The 22,406-nt window shown below is 33.9% G+C and overlaps 1 protein-coding gene across 1 annotated transcript in view; it reads left to right on the top strand.

The window, feature by feature from the left end:
- Positions 1–22,406, top strand: part of LOC106100140 — a 158,247-nt gene that overhangs the window by 20,363 nt on the left and 115,478 nt on the right. The window lies entirely within an intron of this gene.

Here is a 22,406-nt window from a genome sequence, read left to right on the forward strand (position 1 = left end):
TTTTTCACGTAACCCAAATTATGATTATTATTTTTATGACCTTTGGAAAAAATAATGCATTTTTGTACGTAAAGAGTGTAAACATTAATAAATCACAAAAAATGTTTTCCCTGAACCCAAGATAAAAATTAATTAGTTAAATCATTTAAAGATTTGGGCACATTGATTAACGAGCCTCCCTTAATTGCGGCTAAAGTAACCAAAATTAAAATTAATTCCACCCTTCCCATAACACAGAGTCGAAATTTAATCGAATATTCCCTTCCAAGAACAGACAAAGCAGTTTTAATTAAGGAATAAAACTGACGTGAAAAAAAATATCTTTCTCAATTCGCAATAAGTTAACTGGTTTCTTAATCCAGGAAGCCGGGCTTTTAGCTGATTAACTTTTCAACTGACTCTGGAGACTCTCCAAGGATATAAATCATTTATAAAACAATTACGACTAATGTTTGATAAAATACTCCGTTCAGATACTCCTCTTAACATAACTATCTAATTAGTTTTAATCAAAGAAGACGGATACACCACTTGGGATATTGTTCAGATAAAATCACTTATTTTACTTAGAACGTTGAATATAACTAAAACATAATTTGAAAAACGAAAAACCGACCGACTAAATGTAACAGAATCTACTCGTGAACATCGAATAAAATAGACAGATTAAAAAAAAAAGTTTTGGCGCGTGAGGTTTTAACTCGGTTTCATACTTTTTTAGGAATTCCAATTCTCACATATGTACTTTTTGGCAATCCTATAACACTTCTGGGAAGAAGACAAATCGAATAACACTTCAGTTGTTAAAATTGGTTTAGTCGTTTAAGCTCTAGGCCGTCACAATAAATTTTACGTCTACACAAACCTATATATATAGAAACAAACTCATAGATGTACGAAAACATTACCATCTTTGTCAAGAAAAAACTGAAAAGCGACCTTTATAGTCAACTATTCAAGTATTTTCCAAACTGAAGTATTGCAAATTCCAAAATTCAAATATGGAATACAAACAAAGGATCTCTTATCGAAACCTAAAATCGATGTTTAGAATATCAGATTTCTATTTGAAATAAGGTTTATAAGACAATATATTTACCGCTCGGCTTGTCGAGCTACGAGGTGGAGACGGTAACAGATTGTGAGATGCACCTGCCCACGCCCGTCTTCAGCAACTATTTCAAATTGAACGGAAGTGATTTATTTATTTCCAATACTGGTTTAGTGAATTTTATGAGATGCTTCATAAAAGACATACGATAAAAGAGAGACTTTTAATAAAGTAGACAAACTGTGAATATACAAAGAACACCAATGTACCTTGAAACTTCTTTTACTTGAGAAGTATGTCCGTTCTTGTTGGAGTTCTCGAGCTACCCACTTGACTTTCTTCTACGGCAGGACGCCCACTGTCTCCTTTATATGTTGGATGTCATTTCTGGTCTTCACTCATCTCTCTTCCTTACTAGTTTTCCTTCTAGTATCGTTATAAGGTCTTCGCATAATATCAGATGCCCTGGCACCTTTTCTGAAAATTTTGTAACTTTAATATTCAAAATATTTTGGAAGTAAATGAGTGGTTATTTCCTGGCAATAGTTTCCTAAATTATTATACTTGAATCATGTACACAAATAGATAAATTAAGAATAATTGTATCAACACGTTAATCAAAGGCGATAGAATAAAATCAAACAACACAGGCTTTTACAAGTTCGGGAAAAAGATATCATTCACGAACGTCAGATATGATTATACGTACGCCGTGTCTGCAAATCCAATAATTCGTTATATTGAAGAAACTTTCTTTCTTGCAAAGTTGCCGTAACGAAATGATTTCCTTTGACCCTGGCCTAGCTGTTATTGATATAATTCTACGTTGCCAATATTCCTGGAGATTTGTAGCCTGTCTAACTCTGCCCGGCTTTCGACTAAATATGACGGATCTGAATTATGTTATTTTTAAATTCACGATAATTAAGCTATGATTCACAAAAGACGTATGCATCGTACTAGAATTTTAATAGCCAGGTTACTTCAAAGGAAATCTGATTCATTTTTATCAATTTGTTTTTGTTAAATTTCATTCATACATTGACACAAAATGGCAAAATGGTTCCAAAGACGGATGTATGTATAAATGTAGCTTTTGAACTCTAAAATAACAGCTAACAGAAGAGAAAATGTACCACGAAAAAGGTTTTATAAAGAGTTAAACCATTGTTGATAAGCATATTGGATACTAAAACATTTAAGCCCAAAAATTCATCGGTCACATAAAAGCAGTAAAAGGGCCGAAACAGTGTCGTTATAGAAAACAATTGGCCCCATAATTTATCGCGGCAACAAAGCGTGTATGGGTCACAGCGTATAGCTATTTGCATCTATCATTTTCTAGTTTAGTCAGCGCCCTCTATTGTGTCAATATGTACTTACGCAACAATACACTTTTTATCCTTTCTTTATATTCTTTGTTATTATTTTCGCAACTCACTTTTTATGAACGCATCATAACATTCATGTTAGTAGAAAATAAATAACAGCTTATACTCAAGACATCTAACTTTTCAATGTTGCCATTTGTATTGGTAAATTGTTAACCACAAAAGTAAATTTTAGGTACTCAGGACCTATACAGTTTAATAGTTACTTAAACGCTAATTAGTGTAGATTTCTATTCATTATTTAAAACTAAGAGATTTCCTTAGTGGTGGACTACTTAACGTCGTGTATGAAAAACAGCACATCACTAAACTGCCCGTAAATAGCCAGCATTTGTGTAACTATTACCTCTAAAGTTACAAACGATATCACAGACCGTTTAGAACAATCTAGATCAGATTTAGTCAATCGAATGGACCGTAACTGACTGCTGTACTGATATATCTAACGTAGTGTCAGGAGCGGCCTTTAGCTGTCCACAGCAAACGTATTGTCTATACTCACGATATACATACATAGTTCAAGATTAACATATTGATTGATGTTAACAAACATTGAAGCGTAGGAGACAACTATTATTTGAAAAATAAGTGTTATTCATTTCTTATTCTGGGACTTTTCCGTGGCTCATAGACTAACAAATTCGTCTTGGTGGCGATTGTCAACGACTGATTGTGATTGTCAGTGTATAATCTCACTAGGCACATTTTTTTATGACTGAATGGCCAGTGTTTGCCTTGAAGAAGCAATTACAGATTAGGCACATAAACTGTTGTCTTAATTTCAAGTAGTTACACTAATAGACAAGCTGTTCCCGTGCGGCTTCATCCGCATGAAATTAAGATTTATTTTATCGTTTACATTTGTAAAATTATCAATAGCAAATGACAAAATGACATGACATGAAATGACAAACTTTAGCAATCTTTCTTAATGTTGGCAGCAATTTATGGTCTCTTTCCCACATTAGGGTTTTTATCCAAAATATTTACGCCCTAAGTTTAATTGCGTGAAAATATTTAGCCTAAAGCATGAAGTAAGTGTAGGGCTTTTTATTTAAAAAATAATTATTCAAAAATATACTGTAATTGCTGACATCTTAGGCAACAAAGAAGTGTGTGTTTACGCTTTATTATAATAAGTATATATAAGTGTACTTTTACTCAGATTATTTGTACCAATAGCATATATTGAAATATAAAATAACTGACATGATCAAACATAAATAAAAAGTAGGTAAAGGCTGGCAATAAGCCGATATATTTTCTCCACGTAAAATCGTATTTACTCAGTGAGCGATGTAACGGTTATGTTTTGAAATACGTCTGTCTATAAGGAGCTCGGGAAGTGGGGACGCTGTAACATTTGTTAGGTACAAACGTTTCTCTTATTACGCAAACAGAAAGAATACGAAAATACTTATTATTTTCAGGTTTACCGTTGACCTGGTTGCTTTATTTGTGTTCATATGCTTATAATAAAGCCATTTTATATACTGGATACAGTTCTATTTTTTAGCTCATGGTTCTTGATAGATTTTAGATCACAGTAGAAAAAAAAATTCTCAAATGAAATGTTTCTTTTCTTTGTGAAACTATATCCATGATTTTGAAATTGGAATATATCACGGATATTTGCGAAGATTATTGAAATCCGTACATTGGTGTGTTAACTACGAAAAATCTTATTGTCATTATACAAAATGGAAAGCGTTACAACTGGTGATATAAGGCGTAGAACTCTCATTCTATTAATATTCCCCCAGCGACAGGATTGCTTGATAGATTGCCCGTGACAGTGCGAATTTACACTGAATATTTGTGTTGCTACGCGGAATTACTCCAGTGAATTTACATTTAATTTAGATTCGATAATATTATTTGTATTTATAGTATTCTGAAAAAACGAATTGTGGTCACAATTAAGAGAATGCCTTAATGGAGCTAATGATTAGTGTTTGTTTTCTTAATAGTAATTCTTTTCTAATCTTTGTTAATTAAATGTTCATACTTATCGGCGTCGTCCATCGAGATTTGATCTGTGCGGAATTAAAAAAAACTTAAAAAGTAGTTTATAAGACATCTTTGTCGAATTTCAACGATATCCGTTCCTTAGTTCTGGAGATATGTAGTACCAAAATCTAAACTTTCGCATCTATACAGCGTAAACATACACTTCTTTGTTGCCGAAGATGTCAGCAATTACAGTATATTTTTGAAAAATTCCTTTCTTAATAAAAAGCCCTACACTTACGTCACGCTTTATTTTCACGCCATTATACTTTGGGAATAAATATTTTGAATAAAAACCCTAATGCAGGAAAGATACCATAAGTTCCTGCCAATATCAAGAATGAAAGATTGCTAAGGTTTGTCATGTCATTTAGTCATTTGCATTTGACAATTTGACACATGTAAACAATAAAATAATTATATGGCGATGAAATCGCAGATGAACAGCTAGTATGTAATATGAATCAAGGTAAAATATTTACACGATAGATCTCGTGTCTTTCAAACCAGTGACGGTTTGAGAAAAACGACTAACCTAAAGAATTTCGTTCTCACCGTTTTTCTGTGACCTTCGTATGAATTCGGAACACGTCAAATGTAAATGGAATGAGAATGTTGAGGAAAAAATTAAGTTTATTATGTCGTACCGGAGACGTTTAATGATGTAAAATTATTTCTCCCCCTTGTTTGCTCTTAATAAATTATATTAACAACTTCTATGTTTCCTGGAAAAAATCTTACATTTCTTTTATACAAAGATGTTATTTTTGAAGCCTTATAGCTTTACTGAGGAATATATTATAGGAAAATCTTAGTAGAAAGATGCTTTTGCGATCGATTTTCACTTTAATTAAAGTAACTACTTTCTGATATATGTTTTATCGCTTTAAACTTTGTAGATAAATCGGTTTTGAATACCCGCAATTAAAAACAGCCCTGTGGTGCCGAGATTGATTTAATTATGTTGAAAAATATTAAAACTTCTTACTTCACATCTATTAAAATGCATTTTTGTATTATTTGTCCCACAAAACAGTGGTAGTGCCCGCTTTAACATCTTAGCACGAATGGGCCGGCATAATACCACGACCACACAGAAGACAGCCGTGAAAAGGAATCAATTCCGTGTTTTGTCTGATGAGTGTGGTGCCGGAGGCCTAATTTAAGTCCCTTTCTCTACCACCATTTTCTCATAAGGAGAGGATGGGAGGGGGATTTGACGGTGGAGGAAATGCATAGAAAGGGGAAATATTCTCTTTACGTGTGTCTCCTCCTCCGTCGGATAAAGGTCGGCAACGCATCTGCAATTACGGATGTCAGGCAGGATGATAGGCAGTGGTCGCTTCGCCATTTTGGCGGATTCAGGTGACCGCTTGCTCGTTTGCCACCTTATTATATATATATAAAAAAAAAAAAACAAATTAAAGGCATTGTAAATTATTGCGGATTTGGAACATCCTATTTTCAAAAAAAATATGATAACACAAGCTATGGAATCTCACACGATTGAAAATATTTTTCATACGAAACGTTATTATAATTCTAGTTTCATTTATATAGTTAATTCTCATTAATTTTAAACTAATAGTAAATTGAGTTGAGTCTAGATTATGCAATGCAATCTCCGTGGCACTATATCTACACGGTAGCTAATTAGCCGACGACATTATACGACAGTCTTGGTGTCACAGAAGGAATGTAGGTGATCTCGACTTAGACAAATGTCTCGCTTGAAATATTCAAGCGATGACATTGTCACGAGAATGAATGCATTTGAAATCCTTTCTTCATTAGTATAAAGATAGTAACAGCGTGCGTACAAATGCGCGATTGTCAATTGTTTCGCAGCCAATTCAACTGTTTAGTTGCACAACTAAAAATCGAGTAGTGTACCTCTAAATAAGCTCATAGGATTCAAAGCAAGACTAAACAGTTGTGCGATATTCATAGATGTGGGCACGCTTTAAAACCTAATTCGCACGGGCACTTTTTTATCGCACCTTTTCATACGAATTATAACATCACTAGTGTGCAAAATTTACTTAAGCTTGTAGTGTGCCGAAATATTTCGATCCGCATCGTGATGTATGAAATTATTCCCCCATTGTTAGCTAGTTACGAACTGTGCTATATTTATTCTCGAGCGGTAAATTATCTTCAGTAAATCAAAGTCAAACGAAATGAGGTTTTCATTTCTAATATACTGCGTAAGCTTTTGCTTGCAGCCTGGTTTTATGTGGCTGTTTATTTGATGTTTAAAGTTATTGTGTTATATTTTAAGAGTTTTAATACACATGTACAGTCGGTGAATCTGGCAACGGAGCTATTAAATATGTCTTTACGAAAAATGGTACACGGCTAATTGCTTTATATTATTATCCCATCGCTTGCGCTTACTTCTACCTAATTGATTATTTGTAAGTGTACTTTGCCTTATTGTAAAGTTTAAAGCAACTGTAAGTGGATCACTACAGATTTCTGCGACTGTACGTTTACAAGAAACGGGCATGTAATATTTCTTGTGATTTGCATAAGAAATTAGTGTAATGTTCTACTGAATTGGTCATGATGGGTAAAAACACGCAAAATTGGGATTTTTAGTAAAGTATTACAATGCTGATATAAAAATTATCTCTTACTAAATTCTTTTAGTAAAAAAATCTAATGTTTATCAACTTATTTAATCATAATATTAATCTTACTAAAATGTTATAAATACAAAAGTTTTGATGGATGGATGGATCTTTGCTAGAAGGTGTCACAGAACGGCTCGATGGATTTTGATGACATTTACTTGCTTATGTTTCTTTAGTTCAACGTGTACGGAATCGCAGGAGACAGCTAGTTTTATTATAAAGTTAAAAACATTTTATAGTTTGTTACAAATGGTTATATAGAGCATGTATCTGTTGCAATCCCGTACATCGCAACTTTGATAACTCATCCAAACTAACGCGAGCTCCGAACACAACGATGTTACGCGGTCCCGGCAACTTTTTTATTTCGCTCCACAAACAACCTTTGTGTCCGGGTAAAGTGCATTAATGAATCTGCATTTTGCGGCCGCCAGGAGACAGGGTTACGAGGCCAGCTGTTGTTATACCACTTATAAATGTTGGATTTCTATTATCAAAAAACAAAAGCTACGAGTATTCAAATAATTTAAGGCCTTAAAGATTTGAAAAATGCTTTTGTAGTTGACAATAGTTTGGCAATGCTTTTGTAGCTATTCTGGTGCTGAGGATGTCTATGGGCATCAATACGGTGTTCCCGGTGTTCCCATCGTTCGTTGGCCCTCTTATCTTAAAGTACTAATATTAAAAATGTTTGTTAGAAGGTATCTCCTAAACGGCTGAACTTATCTTGCAATTTGGCATGGATGTAGAGCATAATTTGGAAGAACATATAGGCTACTTTTTAATATTCTTTTTAGTTCCACGCGACCCTAGTCACGCAAAAAACCTAGTCTATACTAGTATTATAAAGGGGAAAGATTTGTTTTTTGTAAGTATGGAAATGACTCAAAAACTGCTAAGCCAATTTCAAAAAAATCTTTCATTTATAGATTCATTCATACGTTCATTGAGTAACTGGCCATTTTTTTTAATTTTACGCCGACAAAGTCGAAAGCAACAGCTAATCTTATTTAAAAAAAAACAAAGAAATAACTACAACCAGAGTCAAAAGTAGCCAGAGAGAGCCAGCGATACTAAAATGCGATTATTAAAATGATTTTATTATAAATAGCATAAATATTGTTAACAAAGCAGAATGTGATACAATAGAGAAAATTGTGCATTATTGCAGAGGCTTTGATTATTCATCCAAACTAATACGTGGATACGCAAACGCTCCGCCGTGCAGCATAACAACGTTTGTAGACATCATCTTTTTTATTTCACAAACGAAAAACATCTATTTAATTCAAAATTTTCTATAATATAATCATTGTATATTTATATATTTTAATTTATTATTATTAAAACAAAAGGAAATAGCCCATGAGTTCTTCCAGACAGTTAGTCTGGACATCTATGCCGAATTTCATAGAGAATTCAGAAGTTTAGGCTACAGACTAACAAACATCCATCTAAACTTTCGCATTTATAATATTAGAGAGTAAGATTGTAAGACTATTCTTCTATCAATTATTATTGAAACTGCACAAACAGAGAAACGGGTAAATTTGCAAGAAATAATCGTAACGTAATTTTTAGAAATCAGCCCAGGAATATTTGAGTTTGTTACATACAGAAATACAAATTCTCATCATTATCATCATCACCAGCTCAGTATAAGTCCCCACCGAGGGGCTCGGAGCTTACCCTAAGTTAGGGTAACAAATTACAAATAAAAATACAAATTTTACCCCTTAATAATATTACTAGTAATTAAAATATTTGGATTTGGCTCACGAGATTACCGCCATGTGGCGTATGAAATCGACTACCATTATTCCGATAGTCGTTTTGGTACACGGGCTGATAGCGAAGAGCTTCGACCAACACCTCAAGAAGCTCTCGCTAGACAGTTGGATTAAGGGCCCGATTCAAAAGGCGGTTATTTTAGAAACCGCACGAATAGTGAGGAGGTTCCTGTCTCTGCAGCCCTGACCACTGGTTGCTTGAGTCATCGGATTCCGCAGCCGGTGGTACTCCATTTTTTATATAATATATTTTATTTAAATTTTTATATTCTTGTAAAATGTATTATATAGAGAGTAAGAAATAAAGATATATGGAGAATAATATTACTAGTAGTATAGATTTATCAAAATTGACCTTGGTCCTCAGAGGCAGTATACTATCTGCATCTGGCAGTATTTCAACGGCGCTGGTCTCGAAAGCAATTTGCAATAGATTTATAGTCACCATAGATGCCTTTAGGAACGATCAAAGTGTGCACTAACATACTTCGGGAGGTATATTTTAAGTTAACTGGCCAAGTAAATTGAAATTGATTGATAGTACCATTGAAAACATAAGAAATAAAGCCAATTTAGGAAAATAAGGAGCAAAAGGTTAGAGTGGTATGGGCATGTAATGAGAATGGATGAATCGCATGTAACAAGACGGACGTTAGTTATGAATGTGGAGGGGTACATCGATAGAGGTAGACCTAGAAAGAGATGGGTGGATTGCGTGAAAGGTGACATGATAAAGAAGGGAGTGATGACTGATATGACGGATGATAGAGTGCTTTGGAAAAAGAAAACCCGGTGCGCCGACCCTACGGGAGTAGGATAAGGCAGGGGAGAGATGAGGAGATGATGATACCTAATTCTTATTTAAATACAACACTTTTATAATAACTATTTTTCAATTTATCGCGTGGCAACTTTAAATAGCACAAGACAATAGTTAAAAGAAGGCTCTGCATCCTTGAACACAGGTATTACTAAGTCAGGAGACAGACCCGCCGATTATGTTCAAATTATTTTGGTCCAATATATTTTTTTTAAACTTTTATATTTTACTAGCTGTCGTCCGCCTGTGTGTAATTAAAAAGTTAATAAAAAAATATATCCTATGTTACTCAGTGATAAGTAGCTTTTTAATGGTGCAAGAATTTTTGAAATCGGTCCAGTAGTTTTTGAGTTATTTCAATACATAGAAAAATCTAAAAATACCACAATGCAAATCTTTCCTTACTAGTATAATGTTAATACAGATGAATCAAGAATATTTTTGTTTCTAAGGTAGGTAAGAAAGTCATTATCAACTCACGTCTCCGTTTCTATAATTAAGTTTAGAGGCGAGCAGAGAAACAAGTGGCGATTCCTTCTACGTTCATCTGCGCGCTTGATAAATGAGAAAGAAAATTGATTTTGTTCCGCAAAGTCCGAGCACCTTGTGATTACAAACACTATCCAACTTCATATTCAATAAGGCATCTTAGACTACTTTTATGTAAAAGAAAATAATCTTTGTTTTTTTTTTCTGCTGTTTAGCCAGTTGTAGAAGGTAAGCTCAGTTAGTGTTTTGTTTTAATGGAGGAAAGAGTTTGAAGTCAGGGATATACGAGTGGAGTAAAACTTTTGTACCTACTACGATTCAAAATAGATATTGTGGCAGCTTAGAGCCTAAGTTACGAATGAGGTTTCCTCAAATTCGTCTTCTTCTACGAAGTGACACAGGGTAAACGAATCTACAGCGGACGTGAGAATTGAAATTCGAATGAGTTCGTGAATGAACCGAGTTTGAAATTTACTCTATTTACAATTAGGCCTAATTTAAGTCCCTTTCTCTTTACCACCCTTTTCTTATAAGGAGGGGTTGGGAAGGGGAAGTGGATTTGACGGTGGAGGAGATGCATAGAAAGGGGAAATATGCTCTTTATGTGCGTCTCCTCCTCCGTCTCCTCCGTATAAGGGTAGGCAACGCATCTGCAATTGCGGATGTCTATGGGCAGCGATCGCTTCGCCATTTTGGCGGCGCGCCGCTTGTTCGTTTGCCACCTTATGCTATAAAAAAAAAATTATCGAGAATATTCCTTTATTGTTGAATAATTATTTCAAAAGTATATATTGTAATCTACAAATAGAACAAATTTAAACTACATGATTGTTATTAAAGCTGAACATAGAATCTATTTACGCAAAACATTATTTCCATATTCCATTTATAGTGAATTGGGATAGCTCGACACAGTACGAAACAATTGCCCTATAATTTATGTCCCCACAACAAAGGCTGGGTACATACTAAACATCACTTTCTATATTCAGCATAATAGACATGTATCCTAGGATTTTTCATAGTTTTATTATCATTTGTATTTTCACTTTGTCACAGTTACTGTGGTTATAAAATTTCGTCGTTCAATTTTACGATGGAAATCTCGAGAAATAGACTTGACATAAACCGCAGTGTATTACAGCTTAGTGAATATGTTTACGTATTTTTTTATGAATAAGGCCAACATACTAGTTAATATCCAATGTTTTTAGGTTTAGAAATGCTTACAATATAATTTTTTTTATGTATGTACAATCGGGGAAACTGGTTGTGTTCCCCTTTAATGCTAAAATCGGTTAAACATATAACGAGACGTGTGACAAAGATCAATACAAATGTGTGTCTACGAAATAAAGTCCGTTAGTAATACAAAAATAGTTTTTTTTTATTATTATCCCTTCGTTTGCACCACTCACTGCTATCTAATTAATTACTTGTAGGAGTTCGGTAACGGGAACAAGGCAATTTTTTTAAAGCGGACCACCGAGGATTTCCGCGATTGTACATTTACTAATGTTTTGTTGTCTTACATTGCAACGTTAATTGGTATCCTATACAGGTTATGTACGGCTAGACTTTTGCCTGCAGTACGTATATAGCTATCACCATCTATAGGTCGACCGTCGACAAATGTCACTTATAGAAGTCGGCACCGCATGTTTCAAGTAGCTCCGTGTACAGCGGTTCTTAAGCTCTCAATACCTCTATACAGTATGTTCCTACATCAGCGTTGTATTAAACACTACTTTAGGAAACAATTTGGTTAGCAGCAGACGTCTCTAACTCAGTTTACATGGTACGTGGAGAAATAACGAATTCCCGTACGTGAGGCAGTGTGACGTAAATTTAATTATCCCCCGCTAAGAGCAAAGCATTCATCTTTAGTATGTGGAGTGTTTCTTAAAATAATTCTTTATTGTGAACTGCGTAAGGTTTAAATTATATTTTAGGTTTTATTTTAGTTTCGTTAAACTTAAGACCGTTTTACTAGCGACTAGCACTGAAATACTGGCTGCAAGCGACTTATATGATTCTGAAAACTATAAAAATTGTGTGCGGCTATTCGTCTAGTTAATCTATCCAAATTAAAAAAGGTTTTAACCCGTAAAAAGTATGAATTAAATCTATTTTACTTTACATTAATCCTAGTCATTTTGGTCATATGATTTTTTTGTACTCCCGAGGAGGGGCCCTTCGTGTAAGTGCTGCTGTCGCTAATGCAGCAGCCTTGTTTTTTTTTTTGTGACTGAATGGCCACTGTTTACCTTGAGGAGGCATTTACAGATTCACCGGGCTTGAGGTGGCCGAGCGCAGATGGCGCTTAGCCTAAACCTCGAAAGCAACCTTGTTACCGTTAGGTTATTTTTAAAGCAATCTATGAGTTTTAGCAAAATGTTTAACTACTAATTATGACAATAAGTAGTTAAATTCAATTTTAATTCTTATTACCATTAACTGGTTATATAATTAAGTATATTTATGCATAGGAAGGGGAAATATCGTCTTTATGTGCGTCTCCTCCTCTGTCGGATAAGGGTAGGCAACGCATCTGCAATTGCGGATGTCTATGGGCAGCGGTCGCTTCGCCATTTTGGCGGACTCAGGTGACCGCTTGCTCGTTTGCCATCTTATGATGTAAAAAAAAGTAAAATTTAATTGTTACTAAGGAAAATAAATATTAGTCGTCCCTAATTAATATTAAAATGGACGCCAACATCACAGCGGGATTGAATAATTGACGATGCTATCGGAAAACTATTGCAAACTACTCTGACGTCACGTAATGCACAAATAATACGCAAACGTTGTTTAAATGATTCGCGTAACTGTCTATTATTCACGGTAAATATTGTTTGAAAATTAACATACTATTTTAGATTTTGATGACAATAATTGGAAATAAACCCCTGTTTGGTTACTACGACTTTTTAGACTAACTAATTTCTTCTCGAACAATACAAAGTAATAAGCGGACGAATAAACGATTGCCCAACCGTTGTACGATCGTCGATTGTTTCGAAGCCAATTCAACTGTTTAGTTGCCTAACTAAAAATCGAGTAGTGTATGCACCTTCATATAAGATCATAGGAATCAAAGCGCGATAAATCAGTTGTATGATAGTTAAGTGGAAGGTGTGCGTGTGCTCTAATAAAGTCTATTAAAGCGTCCCCTTGGAATTTTCAAATGAATTAACAAAACCCAACAATATCATACAGTCGTGTGAACTTTAAATCAATTAGTACGAAGAATATACTCAAGTCATAGATTTTTATTACTTCCTAAGAGGCCTTTTAGGATAACAAATATTTACGACGGACCCGACCGTCGCACAACAATGTTTTTACGTTACTGTAATTTTAATGCCCCATCAATGTAACAAATTGTAGCAAGCTTTCTTTTTTTTGCTAAGAAAAAACATTAGTTTTTTTGTATTAAAATTGTTATCTACTTTTTAATTATGCTGTTAATAAGTTGCGTTTTGAAATTATAATAGACTAGCTTTCAGCCCGCGACTCCGTCCGCGTGAAATTAAAAAAAAACAAAAGTGAGTAGCCTATTTGTTCTTCAAGACTATCCTCTACATGCCAAATTTCAATCCATTCAGCTGTTTGGGCTACAAACTCTAACAAACATTCATCCATAGAAACTTTCGCATTTATAATACTAGTAAGATTTTTGGTGATGACATCACAGACAAATTAAAATTCTTGGTTAAAATAATATTTTATCGTCATCATCTCCATATCCTTGTTTCGTTCTTTATACTGCAAGGTTTTTGTCCTCCAGATCACATCTCATTTCGTCTTCACTTCCATTTAAATTGTCATTTCTTTTTACTTTATCTCCTTAATATTATAAATGCGACTTTATAGCTTAAATTGCTGAAAGGATTACGATCAATATGACAGATGTAGAGACCAGTCTGGAAGAAAACATAGGTCATTTTTTAAATTCCACGCGAACGGAGTCACAAGCAAGCTAGTAGTATCATAAATTAATTTCTGGAATATTAAATTCTTCTGAAATAATTGAAAATGTATGTGTGTTTTCAATAATGAACTATAGATATTAGGTAATTGGTTCAATGAACATTTTGATGATTGATATCAAAGCGATATCCAAACAATAATTAGTTTCACTGAATATTAAACATCATTCCGAATGTAAACAGTTCGTAATACAATACGTAATGTAATAATTGTAACCTTTAGTAAGGGAATTCATGCTTACTAAAGGTAATGTAAGGTAATTATGCAACCTACACATATCGGCGAAGAAACTCAAAGATATGTGTGAAGTTGGCCAACCCGCACTTGGCCAGCGTGGTTGACTATGGCCTAATCACCCTAATTTAGGGTAGGCTCCGAGCCCCTCGGTGGGGACATATAGTGAGCTGGTGATGATGATGATGATGAACCTACTATTATTTTTCATCTTAGTAAGGAGATATAAACAGTAATAATCAGATTTGTTTAGTCTCAACGTGTTGTTCCAAAGATTTCAGAATTTTGGATTATTAAAAAAGTAATAAAGAAAACATTTCAAGGTATTATTTACATCTTATAATTTTAACCGTCTTCTATCAGCCTCAACAAAAATAATTTATTACCTTATTGTATATTTATATGAATGGTTTTGATAAACTTGAAGTTGTCAGTAAAATTTTCAATTACTTATATCCGCACTCGTCCATGGCTTTCGAAATTCTGACTGCTCATTAGGAAAATGCTTTTAAAAGTCTGATTTCCCTCGCGTACATTTAAGTTTTCAGCAAAAAAAATAATTCTTCTCCTGACATTTGTAGCATTGTCAAAATAATTTCTTGCTTACCAAGGGAAATGTCCATGATTAAGGGTAAATACAATGTCTATTTTTAGTCCTCTAATTTATTGTTTCTTTAAAAAAATATCTTTCATCAAGTGTACCATCTGATAAATTAATGGAATTTTTTACTTAATCAAGAGAATCTGAAATAACCTTTACTTGTTTAGTTTTATCTGCACCGTTTGCGAAAAATCTCATTTATTTTTTCAATTCTCCCTTGAATTGAAAAGATGTCTTACGGCTTTACGTTCCTTCGATTTATCTCTTCCACATTTTGTGGAGTTAATTGTGTCTACTTTCTTACATTAAGTATTTCTTTTTATTCATCACAGTGATTAATTAAATTAAAAACATTTAAACTGTGCTATAAATGTGAAATCTGTGTAGTTAAAGAGAAGCATTCTGATTGTCTTTACTTTGATCAGTCAGTCCTATGAATGATGGTTCTTTTAGTAGAAAGAATTGATGTAGTCAATTTAAATAAATAAAAAAAGCAAAAAAAAAGAAAGAATACGTTCTTTAAAATAGTGTTCAAAATAACAGACGTGAACAGCATACGGCAAAAGATTACAATAATATACAAAGCTAACGTAACGAACGTAACTGTTAATATTATTGCATCTCGCACATTCCCAGAGAGCGGACCGTCTGGCGATATACTTGTAGTTTATGAAACAGTTGCAGCTTGAGTTTCTGTTAGTCAACTAGCTGAGTGAAGCAGATTAGCGCTTAAAGCGAGACAGCTGAAATAGCTTCATTTACATATTACGTTTCAATAACTTTAGAAATGTTACCAATTCTAACAGATAGTTGGATTTGATATCATAGATTGTATACGGGAATTATTGCTAGATTTACAGAAGGGTAATGTTTTTTTACGATAAGATAGCATGCGATTAAGTAACCATTTGATTTTGCTGAAAAACTGACGCGACCTTTGCCTATAGATATCCGTAATTGCCAGAGGTGGAGAAGAAAAAGAGGGTATTTTTTATACCTATGCGTCTATTCCCCCGACAAATCCACACAGAGAAAGGGACTAAAACTAGGCCTCCGGTACATGTATGCATGATGTTCCGTTCCATTTTTATTACCATCTGTACTGTAACTTGACCGAATTTATACAATGACAGTTCGATTCGTATTCTCCGAAGAGAAATAAAACGCGATTGGTTTATCGCTTTTTCGCAAATATTATTACAAAAAAAACAGAAGAGAAAAGTGTAAATGGGTGCTATGATTATTTACTGCGGTATCTAAATTGAATAAAACATGCTCATCAAAATAAGCACCTGCAATTTAACAGATCCCAGTGCGCGGATGCTCTCAAGAAATTCGCATTATTCCGTACTCCTCGCACAACAGTTGGAACGACGTTTTTATAGCTTTAAGTACACTCGATTTGTCTTCGCTCGGCCTTTAAGCGATTAATTGCACCTCTGAGTGTGCAATAATATTTTACGCGCCAATGCCTGTATTCAAATTACGAATTTTTTTAAGAACTAAAACTTTGAAGTTGTACAGGCAAAAATAGATAGATGTAGAATTGATGCTAGGTATTAGGTGTCTCCCGCCTTTGTTTGGGTCGTGCATTGCATGTGATCTTTCATTACTAAAGCTTGTGAGGGTAAAAAGGCAAGGTTGGTTAAGATTGTTAAGATTGCCTCGGACTTATGGACCAACTATTTTTAACCTCTAAACTAAGAGACACTTTAAGTATACTTTTATACAAATTGAACAATGAATCGAGATAAACAATACGTGAATTTAATTATTTTTTGTGTGGAACTTTTATTGTTATCCTTTAACAAAAGAAATGATACAAATGAAACTTTTATTTATAAAACCCTAGGACATTTTCTTGAAGACAAATGTGGGCGTAGGTAAGCCTTAGGTAAATAATATAAATGACGAGTATTCATGTTAAATGTATAACATTTTGAACCTTTATTATCTTACTAACTTTCGCCCGCGACCTCGCCTGCGTGGAATTAAAAAAAAAGCAAAAGTAAGTAGCTTATGTATGCTTCCAGCTTATTTTCTACGTTCATGCCAAATTTCATCGAAATCCGTTCAGCGGTTAAGGCTACAAAATCTAACAAACATCCATCTAAATTTTCGCATTTATAATATTAGTAAGATTGTTGAGTTTAACTTTTTGTAAAAGTATTTTTTTTATAAAATAAACTAATAAGTAAATCCGAAGTATCGGATTAGTTACTTTTATTAACTTATTATAGTTTTTCTTAACATTTATGACCTGTCTCCATAATTTAATATATCAATATTAAAAGCGAGTTTTCAATGAATTTTGTCGTTTTTTACATTAACTATTGCTTGTTGAATATAATATTTTGTATTTTGTCAATAAACATTTTCGTATACTAACTAGTTCTCGTCCGTACGTATTCCGCGGCGTGTTAACTTAGTTGCAGACTAGTTTCCGACGTGACCGAGGGCGGCGCTAGTTGTACTTCGTATTACTTCTGACTCTATCTCCTTCATTTTTCCCTTACATTTATTTTGGTCACGCATCGACTAAACGTACGAGTTATCATGAAGCAACTTTGTAAGGTAAGAAATTTTCTCTTTTGAAACTATTTTAGTTTTTAGCTTTCAGAATTCCCTCGTTTATGTTAAAATAACAAATTAACTATGAAAATGTTTAGGATATAGAAAATAGAAGTCGCTATAATTCGAATTTTAAATTCAGAATATTTTTTTTTTAATTTCATAATCGCTAACTTCTATAGAGATTCAATATACTATGTACTTAGTAAAGGATATACCAGTGCTTGATTTATAAATAATGAATCCTGCTAGTAAAGGTCGCAACATAATTATATTTGTTGCTCGACCAAACACAACGACCTTATACAATACAGGTTTTGGTCTTTCATCTAAAGAAAATGATAATTAAAGCAACAGTTGGTATTTTAGTAAACAAGAATTTAACCTCAACAAATCACTGAACTTTGTAAATGAAACCTCGCTATTTGTGGAATGTAGCCGATTGTAAAATTCCATTGATGGTCGAAACACATTTAGAAACTAGCTGTTCCCGTGCGGCTTCATCCGCATGAAATTATGAAAATTTTATTTTATTGTTTACATTTGTCAAATTATCAATAGCAAATGTCAAAATGACATGACATGACAAACCTTGGCAATCTTGCTTCCTTGATGTTGGCAGCAACTTATGGTCTCTTTCCCACATTAAGGTTTTTATTTAAAATATTTACCCCCTAAGTTCAATTACGTGAAAATATATAGCCTAAAGCGTAACGTAAGTGTAGAGCTTCTTACTAAAAAAATAATTATCCAAAAATTGCTGACATCTTAGGCAACAAAGAAGTGTGTGTTTACGCTTTATTATAATAGTATAGACGAGCTGCCGCCGCCATACTTCGTTAGCGTGAAATTTAAAAAAAATGGTCGTCTATAACAATCCTGCGAGCATCTACATTTTACCTTCCAAAGTCCCGTCTAAATCGGTCCAACCGTTCCAGAGATAACGGTCCGGGCGCCATTTTAACAGCGAGAAATTAAAAAAGTAGCCTATAATATGCCCGACCAAATACCCACCAGTGAAAGTCTGGTCGAAATCGGCCCAGCCGTTTCGGAGTTTACCCGGAACAAACGCGGCTTGCGGACATACAGACAGACAAAATAATCTTTAATGCGATTTTCGTTATCAGCCACGTAAATACACCATCTTCCCGAAATCTGGAATTTTTCTTATGATATTACAAACAGACAATCCAATTTCATTATATTTAGAAATGTTTTCCATATAAATTGATCGTTGGTAAAGTGGGAAGGAGCGTAACTCGCGCGGGACCAAACCGGCCAGCCTTATTAAGTCGATTCAGCAAATGTTGGAACTTTTTACGGAACTAGCGTAAAAAATTTACGACCTCCCTTCAACGGTCAGAACTTTACTGGTAGAAAACAATTTAATTTATACTCCGATAATGGGATACGATGTTATTGACGACTTTTGTTACATCATATTGATTTTCTGTGTAAGATTTACACATATTGAGACGTTAATTGAGTCCCTAAGGGAGGTTCTTAGTGTCAATTTTTCATGTATCGTTAACACAATGACTACTTTGCTTATTGGTTTTAAAAGTAAAATTTATTTAATTGCTGAGAATGTTGACTCTATTTAAAACAATGAAAATATTCACACAAAAGTACAATTAAATAAAAAGCGACTGTCAATTTGTTTGAAGTCATTTATTAAAAATCTATTCGACCGAACGGTCTGCAACTGTCGCCGAATAAAATCGGTCAAAAGGCATCGGTTCTATCAAAGGCCTCTATATTTCGGTCACGCGCGTGCTTGTTAATGAAAATAATAGGAGAGGAAGGTTGACGACGAAATGACTTTTTTTATATATGGTTTTATTTTTATATAGAAAGAAATTGTACGATCAGACTTATGGGGGTTACCACGAATAATGGTGAAAGTTTACGTATCGTCATCGACTAACTTTGTGTTACATTTCGGTGCAGAATTCAAATACGTTCTCACAACTGATATGCAAATATTTGTGATAGGCCCCCTGATAAATTATTACGCTACTTTATTTAATTTGAAACAATAAAAAAGGCTTGTAGGTAATTTTGTTAGTTGTATAAATTCTACTTTAACAGTAAAATTTAAACAAAAGCTATCTGGCTACCTTTAAACATTGTTAAAAAATGAAAAGGAGCTTCTGTGTTCTTGTAAAGTAAAACGAAAGAGTCAGTAAGTGACATAGATAATGGTATTTACTTCGTAGTAAGACAGTGAATGTATAAAGGATGTCACATCTAGATTTACCGCATACGTGACGTGATTGCGGTCCAGTTCAGTGTTCAGTATTCAGTCGGGCCGGTGGACAATAAAGGCTCCGGGGAACGCCTGTCACTAAATATCAACTTTCTTTTTTGTTCCCGGAGTTATATCCGTCCCCTTCTGTTATTCTATGCTGTTTCGTAATTGCCTACGATTGTTACATAACCGCTTTATTAAGCCCTGTCGTTTGTTTTATATTATTTTAGGGTATGCGAATGCTTTTTATAAGGAAGTTTTCTATTTATTTTAATTTGTATGGTTGTCTTTGCTTTGATTTAGTTGCGAATTTTGAGACAGAAAAAACATTTTCAAAATTAGGTCAAACGTACCAAAACTGTCGCAGCTGCCTCGTTTCAAAGCTGTCAAAATATTTCTTTGTGTCTAAAGCAAAATAAAATGAAAAATATCATTCTAGTCTTATAATATGATTTATAAATAGATACTCAAGCTGCTTTTGGAGTAGATTCAAAGATTACTTAATTCAAATACATTTTATTACTGTTTGTTTTAAAATACCAACAAAAAAAGCACCAATTAATTAAATATGCTCGAAAAATATGATGCCTTTCTCTAGTATTAAACATCAATGAAGACTACTGACACGTTTTTGCTTTAAATAATTTACTGCACGACGCAATAAAAGGCAGCTCTAAGCACTTCACACACGAACTAACATTTGCATACAGCCGAAGAGCGATTTCATATACCGCGACGGCACCGAATGTTGTCTATGCAAACACTCCAGCGTCAGCCGACGATATTGTGTAAACTGGGCTTTTGTATCACACCCCGTATTCTGAACACCCCAGACGCTTCGTAACCAAAGTGTTGCTTTGAAGCCAATGATTTGATTTTCCTTCAGCCTATAAAATTTGTTTTGAGTCTGCTGTAGCTCTTGCTTCATTTGCATGTGTTGAAGCTAGCAAAAAGTGTAGGTGCATTGAAAGGCTTGCATAATTTTCTTTTCAATCTTTCCACATATCATGCATGACATGCTTTCTAACAAACATGCTGTTTCAATAGAGCTGGGAACAAAAATGGTTACGGAATTTCAAGGAGGAAATCCAGTTACCAAAGACCTTAAAGTACTAGGAATGTTTGAATTTTTAATGCCTAACTGGAAGACAGAAAATGCCAGATCAAATTCTGGAATATTCGTGAAACGCGCTGGTATCCATACCATCCCATACACCATATCCAACCATTACCAACAGGTAATTTATTTGTTGTTGATGATGCAATATCAGGAAGATCACAAAAATTAGATACAATTCCTTTACCACAATTCTTACTTCCATTTCTAATACGATTCCTGAGACGTAGTGCTCATATTCGCCCTCAAAGGGTCACTCGTTATGAGAATGTATATCATTGGAATGTGCTAAGGGCTGCTACGTCTCACGCCTCGAACACAAAAGGGTTTTATGGCTCTTTCTATCAAATGTGTTATCATATTTCTTTTTTATAACTTGTCTATAAATTTGAAGAGTTTTGTCGAACTTGTGGCTTAAAGGACAAACTGAAACTTTGATGGGTCAAATGTGACGGAAGCTTTGACATGATATTGACTTTCTTTGTTCTATTTTTTGTTTATTCTTAAATATGCGCATGGTTTAAAGTTGTCTAGGTATTAAAAGGTGATTGAATCGGGAAAGTAAACACGAGGTATCCTTCTGAATGACGATGTTTTGTCTATGTTATTTATATTTATATTATAAAGAGAAAAGAATTGAATATTTGTTCGCACAGAATACATACCTAAAACTACTTAATATAGTAATATAGGCTATATTAAACAGGATATCGCCGTCAAAAATAAAGTATAATATAAAATATAGTACGAAGAAAGTATGGATTGTGTGAAAGAGGATATGCTTAAGAAAGAAGTGGTTTCAGATATGATGTATGGAAGAGCAGCACATACTGTACCAACCCTCCGTAAGGGATAAGGGCAAGTTGAGAATGATGATGATCGACGTTAAAAATGTCTTTGCCATCTAGATGAAGCTCATCGCATGTCGTTAGTGTATAAAATTAAAACTATGTGCCTTTGTTTATCCAAAAAATGGATGTAGGCCTATCGATATATTTACAGAGTAGGTAATTCCATGTAACTGAAATACTATTGCATAATAAAACGCTTCATGTTATTGGTCGGCTGCCAGATCTCTATGAGGCAGCCATTTAAATTTATTACACTTTCAACTGTAAGAGGCTTTCACTAGAATCACATAGATATTTAAGGGAAACGAGATAATTGATCTTAATGATCCCTGTAATTTCATAGCGCTAGTTTTCTTGCCAGAAGAATTGAATCATCAAAGCGTATATTTTGTCTATTTATCACCAATTACACTATTGAAAATTGTAGCTTTTAGTTAAAGAAATTATGATCTACATTTAATACTCTATCGTGAAAACATATTTATTTGGATAAGGATTCATACCAAATAAGAAAAACCGACTTCCAAACAAAATACACGAAAAACAAAACAAAATGCACTAAAAACAAAACAAAATACACCAAAAACAAAATATTCTCAAA

Source organism: Papilio polytes, unplaced genomic scaffold (genome assembly GCF_000836215.1).
Source record: "Papilio polytes unplaced genomic scaffold, Ppol_1.0 DF824069.1, whole genome shotgun sequence".
NCBI lineage: Eukaryota > Metazoa > Arthropoda > Insecta > Lepidoptera > Papilionidae > Papilio > Papilio polytes.